The following is a 17,287-nucleotide window of genomic DNA, read 5'->3' as shown; positions in this document are numbered from 1 at the left end:
GCGGGCCAGGCTTAAGGCCTGGGCACAAGTGCGGGCTAGGCTTAAGGCCTGGGCACAAGTGCGGGCTAGGCTTAAGGCAGGGGCACAAGTGCGGGCTAGGCTTAAGGCAGGGGCACAAGTGCGGGCTTGGCTTAAGGCCTGGGCACAAGTGCGGGCTAGGCTTAAGGCCTGGGCACAAGTGCTGGCTAGGATCAAGGCAGGGGCACAAGTGCGGGCTAGGCTTAAGTCCTGGGCACAAGTGCGGGCTAGGCTTAAGGCCTGGGCACAAGTGCGGGCTAGGCTTAAGGCCTGGGCACAAGTGCGGGCTAGGCTTAAGGCCTGGGCACAAGTGCGGGCTAGGTTTAAGGCCTGGGCACAAGTGCGGGCTAGGCTTAAGGCCTGGGCACAAGTTCGGGCTAGGCTTAAGGCCTGGGCACAAGTGCAGGCTAGGCTTAAGGCCTGGGCACAAGTGCAGTGCTGGCTAGGATCAAGGCAGGGGCCACAAGTGCCGGCTAGGCTTAAGGCCTGGGCACAAGTGCGGGCTAGGCTTAAGGCCTGGGCACAAGTGCGGGCTAGGCTTAAGGCCTGGGCACAAGTGCGGGCTAGGCTTAAGGCCTGGACACAAGTGCGGGCTAGGCTTAAGGCCGGGGCACAAGTGCAGGCTAGGCTTAAGGCCTGGGCACAAGTGCAGTGCTGGCTAGGATCAAGGCAGGGGCCACAAGTGCCGGCTAGGCTTAAGGCATGGGCACAAGTGCCAGCCAGGCTTAAGGCATGGGCACAAGTGCAGTGCTGGCCAGGATCAAGGCAGGGGGCACAAGTGCTGGCTAGGCTTAAGGCATTCAGCTAACTCTTTGCACTCTTTGCATAAAGGGTTAGGCACCCATAGGGGTGAAGAGCTAGCTTTCACCCCTCTACTCTGTACTTGGACATTTAGGACTAGATCCTTTGTTGTACAGTGCGGAGCCTCTCCATAACCCCATGCTCCAAGCGACCAGGCACTTCTTGTCTGTCCTCCGTAAATGGGTAATGCATTCTTCCCCAATTACAGTCGTGCATGCGCATTCAGACGGGACAAGAGCGAAGAGCGTAAAGCTGGCCCTATGTGCATAACCAACATGAAGCTGAAGACAAAAACAAACAAACAAGCATTCAAGGGGCTCAAAAGTGCAGGCTAGGCTTAAGGCCTGGGCACAAGTGCGGGCTAGGCTTAAGGCCTGGGCACAAGTGCGGGCTAGGCTTAAGGCCGGGGCACAAGTGCGGGCTAGGCTTAAGGCCGGGGCACAAGTGCGGGCTAGGCTTAAGGCCGGGGCACAAGTGCGGGCTAGGCTTAAGGCCGGGGCACAAGTGCGGGCTAGGCTTATGGCCTGAGGACAAGTGCGGGCTAGGCTTAAGGCCTGGGCACAAGTGCGGGCTAGGCTTAAGGCCAGGGCACAAGTGCGGGCTAGGCTTAAGGCCAGGGCACAAGTGCGGGCTAGGCTTAAGGCCTGGGCACAAGTGCGGGCTAGGCTTAAGGCCTGGGCACAAGTGCGGGCTAGGCTTAAGGCCTGGGCACAAGTGCGGGCTAGGCTTAAGGCCTGGGCACAAGTGCGGGCTAGGCTTAAGGCCTGGGCACAAGTGCGGGCTAGGCTTAAGGCAGGGGCACAAGTGCGGGCTAGGCTTAAGGCCTGGGCACAAGTGCGGGCTAGGCTTAAGGCCTGGGCACAAGTGCGGGCTAGGCTTAAGGCCTGGACTCAAGTGCGGGCTAGGCTTAAGGCAGGGGCACAAGTGCGGGCTAGGCTTAAGGCAGGGGCACAAGTGCGGGCTTGGCTTAAGGCCTGGGCACAAGTGCGGGCTAGGCTTAAGGCCTGGGCACAAGTGCTGGCTAGGATCAAGGCAGGGGGCACAAGTGCGGGCTAGGCTTAAGGCCTGGGCACAAGTGCGGGCTAGGCTTAAGGCCTGGGCACAAGTGCGGGCTAGGCTTAAGGCCTGGGCACAAGTGCGGGCTAGGCTTAAGGCCTGGGCACAAGTGCGGGCTAGGCTTAAGGCCTGGGCACAAGTGCGGGCTAGGCTTAAGGCCGGGGCACAAGTGCGGGATAGGCTTAAGGCCTGGGCACAAGTGCGGGCTAGGCTTAAGGCCTGGGCACAAGTGCGGGCTAGGCTTAAGGCCTGGGCACAAGTGCGGGCTAGGCTTTAGGCCTGGGCACAAGTGCGGGCTAGGCTTAAGGCCTGGGCACAAGTGCGGGCTAGGCTTAAGGCCTGGGCACAAGTGCGGGCTAGGCTTAAGGCCTGGGCACAAGTGCGGGCTAGGCTTAAGGCAGGGGCACAAGTGCGGGCTCGGCTTAAGGCAGGGGCACAAGTGCGGGCTCGGCTTAAGGCAGGGGCACAAGTGCAGGCTAGGCTTAAGGCCGGGGCACAAGTGCGGGCTAGGCTTAAGGCCGGGGCACAAGTGCGGGCTAGGCTTATGGCCTGAGGACAAGTGCGGGCTAGGCTTAAGGCCTGGGCACAAGTGCGGGCTAAGCTTAAGGCCGGGGCACAAGTGCGGGCTCGGCTTAAGGCCGGGGCACAAGTGCGGGCTCGGCTTAAGGCCGGGGCACAAGTGCGGGCTCGGCTTAAGGCCGGGGCACAAGTGCGGGCTCGGCTTAAGGCCGGGGCACAAGTGCGGGCTAGGCTTAAGGCCTGGGCACAAGTGCTGGCTAGGATCAAGGCAGGGGGCACAAGTGCGGGCTAGGCTTAAGGCCTGGGCACAAGTGCGGGCTAGGCTTAAGGCCTGGGCACAAGTGCGGGCTAGGCTTAAGGCCTGGGCACAAGTGCGGGCTAGGCTTAAGGCCTGGGCACAAGTGCGGGCTAGGCTTAAGGCCTGGGCACAAGTGCGGGCTAGGCTTAAGGCCGGGGCACAAGTGCGGGCTAGGCTTAAGGCCTGGGCACAAGTGCGGGCTAGGCTTAAGGCCTGGGCACAAGTGCGGGCTAGGCTTAAGGCCTGGGCACAAGTGCGGGCTAGGCTTTAGGCCTGGGCACAAGTGCGGGCTAGGCTTAAGGCCTGGGCACAAGTGCGGGCTAGGCTTAAGGCCTGGGCACAAGTGCGGGCTAGGCTTAAGGCCTGGGCACAAGTGCGGGCTAGGCTTAAGGCAGGGGCACAAGTGCGGGCTCGGCTTAAGGCAGGGGCACAAGTGCGGGCTCGGCTTAAGGCAGGGGCACAAGTGCAGGCTAGGCTTAAGGCCGGGGCACAAGTGCGGGCTAGGCTTAAGGCCGGGGCACAAGTGCGGGCTAGGCTTATGGCCTGAGGACAAGTGCGGGCTAGGCTTAAGGCCTGGGCACAAGTGCGGGCTAAGCTTAAGGCCGGGGCACAAGTGCGGGCTCGGCTTAAGGCCGGGGCACAAGTGCGGGCTCGGCTTAAGGCCGGGGCACAAGTGCGGGCTCGGCTTAAGGCCGGGGCACAAGTGCGGGCTCGGCTTAAGGCCGGGGCACAAGTGCGGGCTAGGCTTAAGGCCTGGGCACAAGTGCGGGCTAGGCTTAAGGCCTGGGCACAAGTGCGGGCTCGGCTTAAGGCAGGGGCACAAGTGCGGGCTCGGCTTAAGGCAGGGGCACAAGTGCGGGCTCGGCTTAAGGCAGGGGCACAAGTGCGGGCTCGGCTTAAGGCCGGGGCACAAGTGCGGGCTCGGCTTAAGGCCGGGGCACAAGTGCGGGCTAGGCTTAAGGCCTGGGCACAAGTGCGGGCTAAGCTTAAAGCCGGGGCACAAGTGCGGGCTAAGCTTAAAGCCGGGGCACAAGTGTGGGCTAGGCTTAAGGCCTGGGCACAAGTGCGGGCTAGGCTTAAGGCCTGGGCACAAGTGCGGGTTAGGCTTAAGGCCGGGGCACAAGTGCGGGCTAGGCTTAAGGCCGGGGCACAAGTGCAGGCTAGGCTTAAGGCCGGGGCACAAGTGCAGGCTAGGCTTAAGGCCTGGGCACAAGTGCAGTGCTGGCTAGGATCAAGGCAGGGGCCACAAGTGCCGGCTAGGCTTAAGGCATGGGCACAAGTGCCAGCCAGGCTTAAGGCCTGGGCACAAGTGCGGGCTAGGCTTACGGCATGGGCACAAGTGCAGTGCTGGCCAGGATCAAGGCAGGGGGCACAAGTGCTGGCTAGGCTTAAGGCATTCAGCTAACTCTTTGCACTCTTTGCATAAAGGGTTAGGCACCCATAGGGGTGAAGAGCTAGCTTTCACCCCTCTACTCTGTACTTGGACATTTAGGACTAGATCCTTTGTTGTACAGTGCGGAGCCTCTCCATAACCCCATGCTCCAAGCGACCAGGCACTTCTTGTCTGTCCTCCATAAATGGGTAATGCCTTCTTCCCCAATTACAGTCGTGCATGCGCATTCAGACGGGACAAGAGCGAAGAGCGTAAAGCTGGCCCTATGTGCATAACCAACATGAAGCTGAAGACAAAAACAAACAAACAAGCATTCAAGGGGCTCAAAAGTGCAGGCTAGGCTTAAGGCCTGGGCACAAGTGCGGGCTAGGCTTAAGGCCTTGGCACAAGTGCTGGCTAGGATCAAGGCAGGGGGCACAAGTGCAGGCTAGGCTTAAGGCCTGGGCACAAGTGCGGGCTAGGCTTAAGGCCTGGGCACAAGTGCGGGCTAGGCTTAAGGCCTGGGCACAAGTGCGGGCTAGGCTTAAGGCCGGGGCACAAGTGCGGGCTAGGCTTAAGGCCGGGGCACAAGTGCGGGCTAGGCTTAAGGCCGGGGCACAAGTGCGGGCTAGGCTTAAGGCCGGGACACAAGTGCGGGCTAGGCTTAAGGCCGGGGCACAAGTGCGGGCTAGGCTTAAGGCCGGGGCACAAGTGCGGGCTAGGCTTAAGGCCGGGGCACAAGTGCGGGCTAGGCTTAAGGCCAGGGCACAAGTGCGGGCTAGGCTTAAGGCCAGGGCACAAGTGCGGGCTAGGCTTAAGGCCTGGGCACAAGTGCGGGCTAGGCTTTAGGCCTGGGCACAAGTGCGGGCTAGGCTTAAGGCAGGGGGCACAAGTGCGGGCTAGGCTTAAGGCCTGGGCACAAGTGCTGGCTAGGCTTTAGGCCTGGGCACAAGTGCGGGCTAGGCTTAAGGCAGGGGGCACAAGTGCGGGCTAGGCTTAAGGCCTGGGCACAAGTGCGGGCTAGGCTTAAGGCCTGGGCACAAGTGCGGGCTAGGATCAAAGCAGGGGGCACAAGTGTGGGCTAGCCTTAAGGCCTGGGCACAAGTGCGGGCTAGGCTTAAGGCCGGGGCACAAGTGCGGGCTAGGCTTAAGGCCGGGGCACAAGTGCGGGCTAGGCTTAAGGCCGGGGCACAAGTGCGGGCTAGGCTTAAGGCCGGGGCACAAGTGCGGGCTAGGCTTAAGGCCGGGGCACAAGTGCGGGCTAGGCTTAAGGCCGGGGCACAAGTGCGGGCTAGGCTTATGGCCTGAGGACAAGTGCGGGCTAGGCTTAAGGCCTGGGCACAAGTGCGGGCTAGGCTTAAGGCCAGGGCACAAGTGCGGGCTAGGCTTAAGGCCAGGGCACAAGTGCGGGCTAGGCTTAAGGCCTGGGCACAAGTGCGGGCTAGGCTTAAGGCCTGGGCACAAGTGCGGGCTAGGCTTAAGGCCTGGGCACAAGTGCGGGCTAGGCTTAAGGCCTGGACACAAGTGCGGGCTAGGCTTAAGGCAGGGGCACAAGTGCGGGCTAGGCTTAAGGCAGGGGCACAAGTGCGGGCTTGGCTTAAGGCCTGGGCACAAGTGCGGGCTAGGCTTAAGGCCTGGGCACAAGTGCTGGCTAGGATCAAGGCAGGGGGCACAAGTGCGGGCTAGGCTTAAGGCCTGGGCACAAGTGCGGGCTAGGCTTAAGGCCTGGGCACAAGTGCGGGCTAGGCTTAAGGCCTGGGCACAAGTGCGGGCTAGGCTTAAGGCCTGGGCACAAGTGCGGGCTAGGCTTAAGGCCTGGGCACAAGTGCGGGCTAGGCTTAAGGCCGGGGCACAAGTGCGGGCTAGGCTTAAGGCCTGGGCACAAGTGCGGGCTCGGCTTAAGGCCGGGGCACAAGTGCGGGCTAAGCTTAAAGCCGGGGCACAAGTGCGGGCTAAGCTTAAAGCCGGGGCACAAGTGTGGGCTAGGCTTAAGGCCTGGGCACAAGTGCGGGCTAGGCTTAAGGCCTGGGCACAAGTGCGGGTTAGGCTTAAGGCCGGGGCACAAGTGCGGGCTAGGCTTAAGGCCGGGGCACAAGTGCGGGCTAGGCTTAAGGCCGGGGCACAAGTGCAGGCTAGGCTTAAGGCCTGGGCACAAGTGCGGGCTAGGATCAAGGCAGGGGGCACAAGTGTGGGCTAGCCTTAAGGCCTGGGCACAAGTGCGGGCTAGGCTTAAGGCCGGGGCACAAGTGCGGGCTAGGCTTAAGGCCTGGGCACAAGTGCAGTGCTGGCTAGGATCAAGGCAGGGGCCACAAGTACCGGCTAGGCTTAAGGCATGGGCACAAGTGCCAGCCAGGCTTAAGGCCTGGGCACAAGTGCGGGCTAGGCTTACGGCATGGGCACAAGTGCAGTGCTGGCCAGGATCAAGGCAGGGGGCACAAGTGCTGGCTAGGCTTAAGGCATTCAGCTAACTCTTTGCACTCTTTGCATAAAGGGTTAGGCACCCATAGGGGTGAAGAGCTAGCTTTCACCCCTCTACTCTGTACTTGGACATTTAGGACTAGATCCTTTGTTGTACAGTGCGGAGCCTCTCCATAACCCCATGCTCCAAGCGACCAGGCACTTCTTGTCTGTCCTCCGTAAATGGGTAATGCCTTCTTCCCCAATTACAGTCGTGCATGCGCATTCAGACGGGACAAGAGCGAAGAGCGTAAAGCTGGCCCTATGTGCATAACCAACATGAAGCTGAAGACAAAAACAAACAAACAAGCATTCAAGGGGCTCAAAAGTGCAGGCTAGGCTTAAGGCCTGGGCACAAGTGCGGGCTAGGCTTAAGGCCTTGGCACAAGTGCTGGCTAGGATCAAGGCAGGGGGCACAAGTGCAGGCTAGGCTTAAGGCCTGGGCACAAGTGCGGGCTAGGCTTAAGGCCTGGGCACAAGTGCGGGCTAGGCTTAAGGCCTGGGCACAAGTGCGGGCTAGGCTTAAGGCCTGGGCACAAGTGCGGGCTAGGCTTAAGGCCTGGGCACAAGTGCGGGCTAGGCTTAAGGCCGGGGCACAAGTGTGGGCTAGGCTTAAGGCCGGGGCACAAGTGCGGGCTAGGCTTAAGGCCGGGGCACAAGTGCGGGCTAGGCTTAAGGCCGGGGCACAAGTGCGGGCTAGGCTTAAGGCCAGGGCACAAGTGCGGGCTAGGCTTAAGGCCAGGGCACAAGTGCGGGCTAGGCTTAAGGCCTGGGCACAAGTGCGGGCTAGGCTTTAGGCCTGGGCACAAGTGCGGGCTAGGCTTTAGGCCTGGGCACAAGTGCGGGCTAGGCTTAAGGCCTGGGCACAAGTGCGGGCTAGGCTTAAGGCCGGGGCACAAGTGCGGGCTCGGCTTAAGGCAGGGGCACAAGTGCGGGCTCGGCTTAAGGCAGGGGCACAAGTGCGGGCTCGGCTTAAGGCAGGGGCACAAGTGTGGGCTCGGCTTAAGGCAGGGGCACAAGTGCGGGCTCGGCTTAAGGCAGGGGCACAAGTGCGGGCTCGACTTAAGGCAGGGGCACAAGTGCGGGCTCGGCTTAAGGCCGGGGCACAAGTGCGGGCTCGGCTTAAGGCCGGGGCACAAGTGCGGGCTCGGCTTAAGGCCGGGGCACAAGTGCGGGCTAGGCTTAAGGCCTGGGCACAAGTGCGGGCTAAGCTTAAAGCCGGGGCACAAGTGCGGGCTAAGCTTAAAGCCGGGGCACAAGTGCGGGCTAGGCTTAAGGCCTGGGCACAAGTGCGGGCTAGGCTCAAGGCCTGGGCACAAGTGCGGGTTAGGCTTAAGGCCGGGGCACAAGTGCGGGCTAGGCTTAAGGCCGGGGCACAAGTGCGGGCTAGGCTTAAGGCCAGGGCACAAGTGCAGGCTAGGCTTAAGGCCTGGGCACAAGTGCTGGCTAGGATCAAGGCAGGGGGCACAAGTGCGGGCTAGGCTTAAGGCCTGGGCACAAGTGCGGGCTAGGCTTAAGGCCTGGGCACAAGTGCGGGCTAGGCTTAAGGCCTGGGCACAAGTGCGGGCTAGGCTTAAGGCCTGGGCACAAGTGCAGGCTAGGCTTAAGGCCTGGGCACAAGTGCAGGCTAGGCTTAAGGCCTGGGCACAAGTGCAGTGCTGGCTAGGATCAAGGCAGGGGGCACAAGTGCGGGCTAGGCTTAAGGCCTGGGCACAAGTGCGGGCTAGGCTTAAGGCCTGGGCACAAGTGCGGGTTAGGCTTAAGGCCGGGGCACAAGTGCAGGCTAGGCTTAAGGCCGGGGCACAAGTGCAGGCTAGGCTTAAGGCCTGGGCACAAGTGCAGTGCTGGCTAGGATCAAGGCAGGGGCCACAAGTGCCGGCTAGGCTTAAGGCATGGGCACAAGTGCCAGCCAGGCTTAAGGCCTGGGCACAAGTGCGGGCTAGGCTTACGGCATGGGCACAAGTGCAGTGCTGGCCAGGATCAAGGCAGGGGGCACAAGTGCTGGCTAGGCTTAAGGCATTCAGCTAACTCTTTGCACTCTTTGCATAAAGGGTTAGGGGCACCCATAGGGGTGAAGAGCTAGCTTTCACCCCTCTACTCTGTACTTGGACATTTAGGACTAGATCCTTTGTTGTACAGTGCGGAGCCTCTCCATAACCCCATGCTCCAAGCGACCAGGCACTTCTTGTCTGTCCTCCGTAAATGGGTAATGCCTTCTTCCCCAATTACAGTCGTGCATGCGCATTCAGACGGGACAAGAGCGAAGAGCGTAAAGCTGGCCCTATGTGCATAACCAACATGAAGCTGAAGACAAAAACAAACAAACAAGCATTCAAGGGGCTCAAAAGTGCAGGCTAGGCTTAAGGCCTGGGCGCAAGTGCGGGCTAGGCTTAAGGCCTGGGCACAAGTGCTGGCTAGGATCAAGGCAGGGGGCACAAGTGCAGGCTAGGCTTAAGGCCTGGGCACAAGTGCGGGCTAGGCTTAAGGCCTGGGCACAAGTGCGGGCTAGGCTTAAGGCCTGGGCACAAGTGCGGGCTAGGCTTAAGGCCGGGGCACAAGTGTGGGCTAGGCTTAAGGCCGGGGCACAAGTGCGGGCTAGGCTTAAGGCCGGGGCACAAGTGCGGGCTAGGCTTATGGCCTGAGGACAAGTGCGGGCTAGGCTTAAGGCCTGGGCACAAGTGCGGGCTAGGCTTAAGGCCGGGGCACAAGTGCGGGCTAGGCTTAAGGCCTGGGCACAAGTGCGGGCTAGGCTTTAGGCCTGGGCACAAGTGCGGGCCAGGCTTAAGGCCTGGGCACAAGTGCGGGCTAGGCTTAAGGCCTGGGCACAAGTGCGGGCTAGGCTTAAGGCAGGGGCACAAGTGCGGGCTAGGCTTAAGGCAGGGGCACAAGTGCGGGCTTGGCTTAAGGCCTGGGCACAAGTGCGGGCTAGGCTTAAGGCCTGGGCACAAGTGCTGGCTAGGATCAAGGCAGGGGCACAAGTGCGGGCTAGGCTTAAGTCCTGGGCACAAGTGCGGGCTAGGCTTAAGGCCTGGGCACAAGTGCGGGCTAGGCTTAAGGCCTGGGCACAAGTGCGGGCTAGGCTTAAGGCCTGGGCACAAGTGCGGGCTAGGTTTAAGGCCTGGGCACAAGTGCGGGCTAGGCTTAAGGCCTGGGCACAAGTTCGGGCTAGGCTTAAGGCCTGGGCACAAGTGCAGGCTAGGCTTAAGGCCTGGGCACAAGTGCAGTGCTGGCTAGGATCAAGGCAGGGGCCACAAGTGCCGGCTAGGCTTAAGGCCTGGGCACAAGTGCGGGCTAGGCTTAAGGCCTGGGCACAATTGCGGGCTAGGCTTAAGGCCTGGGCACAAGTGCGGGCTAGGCTTAAGGCCTGGACACAAGTGCGGGCTAGGCTTAAGGCCGGGGCACAAGTGCAGGCTAGGCTTAAGGCCTGGGCACAAGTGCAGTGCTGGCTAGGATCAAGGCAGGGGCCACAAGTGCCGGCTAGGCTTAAGGCATGGGCACAAGTGCCAGCCAGGCTTAAGGCATGGGCACAAGTGCAGTGCTGGCCAGGATCAAGGCAGGGGGCACAAGTGCTGGCTAGGCTTAAGGCATTCAGCTAACTCTTTGCACTCTTTGCATAAAGGGTTAGGCACCCATAGGGGTGAAGAGCTAGCTTTCACCCCTCTACTCTGTACTTGGACATTTAGGACTAGATCCTTTGTTGTACAGTGCGGAGCCTCTCCATAACCCCATGCTCCAAGCGACCAGGCACTTCTTGTCTGTCCTCCGTAAATGGGTAATGCATTCTTCCCCAATTACAGTCGTGCATGCGCATTCAGACGGGACAAGAGCGAAGAGCGTAAAGCTGGCCCTATGTGCATAACCAACATGAAGCTGAAGACAAAAACAAACAAACAAGCATTCAAGGGGCTCAAAAGTGCAGGCTAGGCTTAAGGCCTGGGCACAAGTGCGGGCTAGGCTTAAGGCCTGGGCACAAGTGCGGGCTAGGCTTAAGGCCGGGGCACAAGTGCGGGCTAGGCTTAAGGCCGGGGCACAAGTGCGGGCTAGGCTTAAGGCCGGGGCACAAGTGCGGGCTAGGCTTAAGGCCGGGGCACAAGTGCGGGCTAGGCTTATGGCCTGAGGACAAGTGCGGGCTAGGCTTAAGGCCTGGGCACAAGTGCGGGCTAGGCTTAAGGCCAGGGCACAAGTGCGGGCTAGGCTTAAGGCCAGGGCACAAGTGCGGGCTAGGCTTAAGGCCTGGGCACAAGTGCGGGCTAGGCTTAAGGCCTGGGCACAAGTGCGGGCTAGGCTTAAGGCCTGGGCACAAGTGCGGGCTAGGCTTAAGGCCTGGGCACAAGTGCGGGCTAGGCTTAAGGCCTGGGCACAAGTGCGGGCTAGGCTTAAGGCAGGGGCACAAGTGCGGGCTAGGCTTAAGGCCTGGGCACAAGTGCGGGCTAGGCTTAAGGCCTGGGCACAAGTGCGGGCTAGGCTTAAGGCCTGGACTCAAGTGCGGGCTAGGCTTAAGGCAGGGGCACAAGTGCGGGCTAGGCTTAAGGCAGGGGCACAAGTGCGGGCTTGGCTTAAGGCCTGGGCACAAGTGCGGGCTAGGCTTAAGGCCTGGGCACAAGTGCTGGCTAGGATCAAGGCAGGGGGCACAAGTGCGGGCTAGGCTTAAGGCCTGGGCACAAGTGCGGGCTAGGCTTAAGGCCTGGGCACAAGTGCGGGCTAGGCTTAAGGCCTGGGCACAAGTGCGGGCTAGGCTTAAGGCCTGGGCACAAGTGCGGGCTAGGCTTAAGGCCTGGGCACAAGTGCGGGCTAGGCTTAAGGCCGGGGCACAAGTGCGGGATAGGCTTAAGGCCTGGGCACAAGTGCGGGCTAGGCTTAAGGCCTGGGCACAAGTGCGGGCTAGGCTTAAGGCCTGGGCACAAGTGCGGGCTAGGCTTTAGGCCTGGGCACAAGTGCGGGCTAGGCTTAAGGCCTGGGCACAAGTGCGGGCTAGGCTTAAGGCCTGGGCACAAGTGCGGGCTAGGCTTAAGGCCTGGGCACAAGTGCGGGCTAGGCTTAAGGCAGGGGCACAAGTGCGGGCTCGGCTTAAGGCAGGGGCACAAGTGCGGGCTCGGCTTAAGGCAGGGGCACAAGTGCAGGCTAGGCTTAAGGCCGGGGCACAAGTGCGGGCTAGGCTTAAGGCCGGGGCACAAGTGCGGGCTAGGCTTATGGCCTGAGGACAAGTGCGGGCTAGGCTTAAGGCCTGGGCACAAGTGCGGGCTAAGCTTAAGGCCGGGGCACAAGTGCGGGCTCGGCTTAAGGCCGGGGCACAAGTGCGGGCTCGGCTTAAGGCCGGGGCACAAGTGCGGGCTCGGCTTAAGGCCGGGGCACAAGTGCGGGCTCGGCTTAAGGCCGGGGCACAAGTGCGGGCTAGGCTTAAGGCCTGGGCACAAGTGCTGGCTAGGATCAAGGCAGGGGGCACAAGTGCGGGCTAGGCTTAAGGCCTGGGCACAAGTGCGGGCTAGGCTTAAGGCCTGGGCACAAGTGCGGGCTAGGCTTAAGGCCTGGGCACAAGTGCGGGCTAGGCTTAAGGCCTGGGCACAAGTGCGGGCTAGGCTTAAGGCCTGGGCACAAGTGCGGGCTAGGCTTAAGGCCGGGGCACAAGTGCGGGCTAGGCTTAAGGCCTGGGCACAAGTGCGGGCTAGGCTTAAGGCCTGGGCACAAGTGCGGGCTAGGCTTAAGGCCTGGGCACAAGTGCGGGCTAGGCTTTAGGCCTGGGCACAAGTGCGGGCTAGGCTTAAGGCCTGGGCACAAGTGCGGGCTAGGCTTAAGGCCTGGGCACAAGTGCGGGCTAGGCTTAAGGCCTGGGCACAAGTGCGGGCTAGGCTTAAGGCAGGGGCACAAGTGCGGGCTCGGCTTAAGGCAGGGGCACAAGTGCGGGCTCGGCTTAAGGCAGGGGCACAAGTGCAGGCTAGGCTTAAGGCCGGGGCACAAGTGCGGGCTAGGCTTAAGGCCGGGGCACAAGTGCGGGCTAGGCTTATGGCCTGAGGACAAGTGCGGGCTAGGCTTAAGGCCTGGGCACAAGTGCGGGCTAAGCTTAAGGCCGGGGCACAAGTGCGGGCTCGGCTTAAGGCCGGGGCACAAGTGCGGGCTCGGCTTAAGGCCGGGGCACAAGTGCGGGCTCGGCTTAAGGCCGGGGCACAAGTGCGGGCTCGGCTTAAGGCCGGGGCACAAGTGCGGGCTAGGCTTAAGGCCTGGGCACAAGTGCGGGCTAGGCTTAAGGCCTGGGCACAAGTGCGGGCTCGGCTTAAGGCAGGGGCACAAGTGCGGGCTCGGCTTAAGGCAGGGGCACAAGTGCGGGCTCGGCTTAAGGCAGGGGCACAAGTGCGGGCTCGGCTTAAGGCCGGGGCACAAGTGCGGGCTCGGCTTAAGGCCGGGGCACAAGTGCGGGCTAGGCTTAAGGCCTGGGCACAAGTGCGGGCTAAGCTTAAAGCCGGGGCACAAGTGCGGGCTAAGCTTAAAGCCGGGGCACAAGTGTGGGCTAGGCTTAAGGCCTGGGCACAAGTGCGGGCTAGGCTTAAGGCCTGGGCACAAGTGCGGGTTAGGCTTAAGGCCGGGGCACAAGTGCGGGCTAGGCTTAAGGCCGGGGCACAAGTGCAGGCTAGGCTTAAGGCCGGGGCACAAGTGCAGGCTAGGCTTAAGGCCTGGGCACAAGTGCAGTGCTGGCTAGGATCAAGGCAGGGGCCACAAGTGCCGGCTAGGCTTAAGGCATGGGCACAAGTGCCAGCCAGGCTTAAGGCCTGGGCACAAGTGCGGGCTAGGCTTACGGCATGGGCACAAGTGCAGTGCTGGCCAGGATCAAGGCAGGGGGCACAAGTGCTGGCTAGGCTTAAGGCATTCAGCTAACTCTTTGCACTCTTTGCATAAAGGGTTAGGCACCCATAGGGGTGAAGAGCTAGCTTTCACCCCTCTACTCTGTACTTGGACATTTAGGACTAGATCCTTTGTTGTACAGTGCGGAGCCTCTCCATAACCCCATGCTCCAAGCGACCAGGCACTTCTTGTCTGTCCTCCATAAATGGGTAATGCCTTCTTCCCCAATTACAGTCGTGCATGCGCATTCAGACGGGACAAGAGCGAAGAGCGTAAAGCTGGCCCTATGTGCATAACCAACATGAAGCTGAAGACAAAAACAAACAAACAAGCATTCAAGGGGCTCAAAAGTGCAGGCTAGGCTTAAGGCCTGGGCACAAGTGCGGGCTAGGCTTAAGGCCTTGGCACAAGTGCTGGCTAGGATCAAGGCAGGGGGCACAAGTGCAGGCTAGGCTTAAGGCCTGGGCACAAGTGCGGGCTAGGCTTAAGGCCTGGGCACAAGTGCGGGCTAGGCTTAAGGCCTGGGCACAAGTGCGGGCTAGGCTTAAGGCCGGGGCACAAGTGCGGGCTAGGCTTAAGGCCGGGGCACAAGTGCGGGCTAGGCTTAAGGCCGGGGCACAAGTGCGGGCTAGGCTTAAGGCCGGGACACAAGTGCGGGCTAGGCTTAAGGCCGGGGCACAAGTGCGGGCTAGGCTTAAGGCCGGGGCACAAGTGCGGGCTAGGCTTAAGGCCAGGGCACAAGTGCGGGCTAGGCTTAAGGCCAGGGCACAAGTGCGGGCTAGGCTTAAGGCCTGGGCACAAGTGCGGGCTAGGCTTTAGGCCTGGGCACAAGTGCGGGCTAGGCTTAAGGCCTGGGCACAAGTGCGGGCTAGGCTTAAGGCCTGGGCACAAGTGCGGGCTAGGCTTAAGGCAGGGGCACAAGTGCGGGCTAGGCTTAAGGCAGGGGCACAAGTGCGGGCTTGGCTTAAGGCCTGGGCTCAAGTGCGGGCTAGGCTTAAGGCCTGGGCACAAGTGCTGGCTAGGATCAAGGCAGGGGGCACAAGTGCTGGCTAGGCTTAAGGCCTGGGCACAAGTGCGGGCTAGGCTTAAGGCCTGGGCAAGAGTGCGGGCTAGGCTTAAGGCCTGGGCACAAGTGCGGGCTAGGCTTAAGGCCTGGGCACAAGTGCAGGCTAGGCTTAAGGCCTGGGCATAAGTGCAGTGCTGGCTAGGATCAAGGCAGGGGGCACAAGTGCGGGCTAGGCTTAAGGCCTGGGCACAAGTGCGGGCTAGGCTTAAGGCCTGGGCACAAGTGCTGGCTAGGATCAAGGCAGGGGGCACAAGTGCGGGCTAGGCTTAAGGCCTGGGCACAAGTGCGGGCTAGGCTTAAGGCCTGGGCACAAGTGCGGGCTAGGCTTAAGGCCTGGGCACAAGTGCGGGCTAGGCTTAAGGCCTGGGCACAAGTGCGGGCTAGGCTTAAGGCCTGGGCACAAGTGCGGGCTATGCTTAAGGCCTGGGCACAAGTGCAGGCTAGGCTTAAGGCCTGGGCACAAGTGCAGTGCTGGCTAGGACCAAGGCAGGGGGCACAAGTGCGGGCTAGGCTTAAGGCCTGGGCACAAGTGCGGGCTAGGCTTAAGGCTTGGGCACAAGTGCGGGCTGGGCTTAAGGCCTGGGCACAAGTGCGGGCTAGGCTTAAGGCCTGGGCACAAGTGCGGGCTAGGCTTAAGGCAGGGGCACAAGTGCGGGCTAGGCTTAAGGCAGGGGCACAAGTGCGGGCTTGGCTTAAGGCCTGGGCACAAGTGCTGGCTAGGATCAAGGCAGGGGGCACAAGTGCGGGCTAGGCTTAAGGCCTGGGCACAAGTGCGGGCTAGGCTTAAGGCCTGGGCACAAGAGCGGGCTAGGCTTAAGGCCTGGGCACAAGTGCGGGCTAGGCTTAAGGCCTGGGCACAAGTGCGGGCTAGGCTTAAGGCCTGAGCACAAGTGCGGGCTAGGCTTTAGGTCTGGGCACAAGTGCGGGCTAGGCTTAAGGCAGGGGCACAAGTGCGGGCTAGGCTTAAGGCAGGGGCACAAGTGCGGGCTAGGCTTAAGGCCTGGGCACAAGTGCGGGCTAGGCTTAAGGCAGGGGCACAAGTGCGGGCTCGGCTTAAGGCAGGGGCACAAGTGCGGGCTCGGCTTAAGGCAGGGGCACAAGTGCTGGCTAGGATCAAGGCAGGGGGCACAAGTGCGGGCTAGGCTTAAGGCCTGGGCACAAGTGTGGGCTAGGCTTAAGGCCTGGGCACAAGTGCGGGCTAGGCTTAAGGCCTGGGCACAAGTGCGGGCTAGGCTTAAGGCCTGGGCACAAGTGCGGGCTAGGCTTAAGGCCTGTGCACAAGTGCGGGCTAGGCTTAAGGCCTGGGCACAAGTGCAGTGCTGGCTAGGATCAAGGCAGGGGGCACAAGTGCGGGCTAGGCTTAAGGCCTGGGCACAAGTGCGGGCTAGGCTTAAGGCCTGGGCACAAGTGCGGGTTAGGCTTAAGGCCGGGGCACAAGTGCGGGCTAGGCTTAAGGCCGGGGCACAAGTGCAGGCTAGGCTTAAGGCCGGGGCACAAGTGCAGGCTAGGCTTAAGGCCTGGGCACAAGTGCAGTGCTGGCTAGGATCAAGGCAGGGGCCACAAGTGCCGGCTAGGCTTAAGGCATGGGCACAAGTGCCAGCCAGGCTTAAGGCCTGGGCACAAGTGCGGGCTAGGCTTACGGCATGGGCACAAGTGCAGTGCTGGCCAGGATCAAGGCAGGGGGCACAAGTGCTGGCTAGGCTTAAGGCATTCAGCTAACTCTTTGCACTCTTTGCATAAAGGGTTAGGGGCACCCATAGGGGTGAAGAGCTATCTTTCACCCCTCTACTCTGTACTTGGACATTTAGGACTAGATCCTTTGTTGTACAGTGCGGAGCCTCTCCATAACCCCATGCTCCAAGCGACCAGGCACTTCTTGTCTGTCCTCCGTAAATGGGTAATGCCTTCTTCCCCAATTACAGTCGTGCATGCGCATTCAGACGGGACAAGAGCGAAGAGCGTAAAGCTGGCCCTATGTGCATAACCAACATGAAGCTGAAGACAAAAACAAACAAACAAGCATTCAAGGGGCTCAAAAGTGCAGGCTAGGCTTAAGGCCTGGGCACAAGTGCGGGCTAGGCTTAAGGCCTGGGCACAAGTGCTGGCTAGGATCAAGGCAGGGGGCACAAGTGCAGGCTAGGCTTAAGGCCTGGGCACAAGTGCGGGCTAGGCTTAAGGCCTGGGCACAAGTGCGGGCTAGGCTTAAGGCCTGGGCACAAGTGCGGGCTAGGCTTAAGGCCGGGGCACAAGTGCGGGCTAGGCTTAAGGCCGGGGCACAAGTGCGGGCTAGGCTTAAGGCCGGGGCACAAGTGCGGGCTAGGCTTATGGCCTGAGGACAAGTGCGGGCTAGGCTTAAGGCCTGGGCACAAGTGCGGGCTAGGCTTAAGGCCGGGGCACAAGTGCGGGCTAGGCTTAAGGCCGGGGCACAAGTGCGGGCTAGGCTTAAGGCCGGGGCACAAGTGCGGGCTAGGCTTAAGGCCGGGGCACAAGTGCGGGCTAGGCTTAAGGCCGGGGCACAAGTGCGGGCTAGGCTTAAGGCCAGGGCACAAGTGCGGGCTAGGCTTAAGGCCAGGGCACAAGTGCGGGCTAGGCTTAAGGCCTGGGCACAAGTGCGGGCTAGGCTTTAGGCCTGGGCACAAGTGCGGGCTAGGCTTAAGGCCTGGGCACAAGTGCGGGCTAGGCTTAAGGCCTGGGCACAAGTGCGGGCTAGGCTTAAGGCAGGGGCACAAGTGCGGGCTAGGCTTAAGGCAGGGGCACAAGTGCGGGCTTGGCTTAAGGCCTGGGCTCAAGTGCGGGCTAGGCTTAAGGCCTGGGCACAAGTGCTGGCTAGGATCAAGGCAGGGGGCACAAGTGCTGGCTAGGCTTA

The sequence above is a fragment of the Ranitomeya imitator genome, unplaced genomic scaffold (assembly GCF_032444005.1).
Source record: "Ranitomeya imitator isolate aRanImi1 unplaced genomic scaffold, aRanImi1.pri SCAFFOLD_29, whole genome shotgun sequence".
NCBI lineage: Eukaryota > Metazoa > Chordata > Amphibia > Anura > Dendrobatidae > Ranitomeya > Ranitomeya imitator.
Note: the sequence above shows the minus strand (reverse complement) of the source record.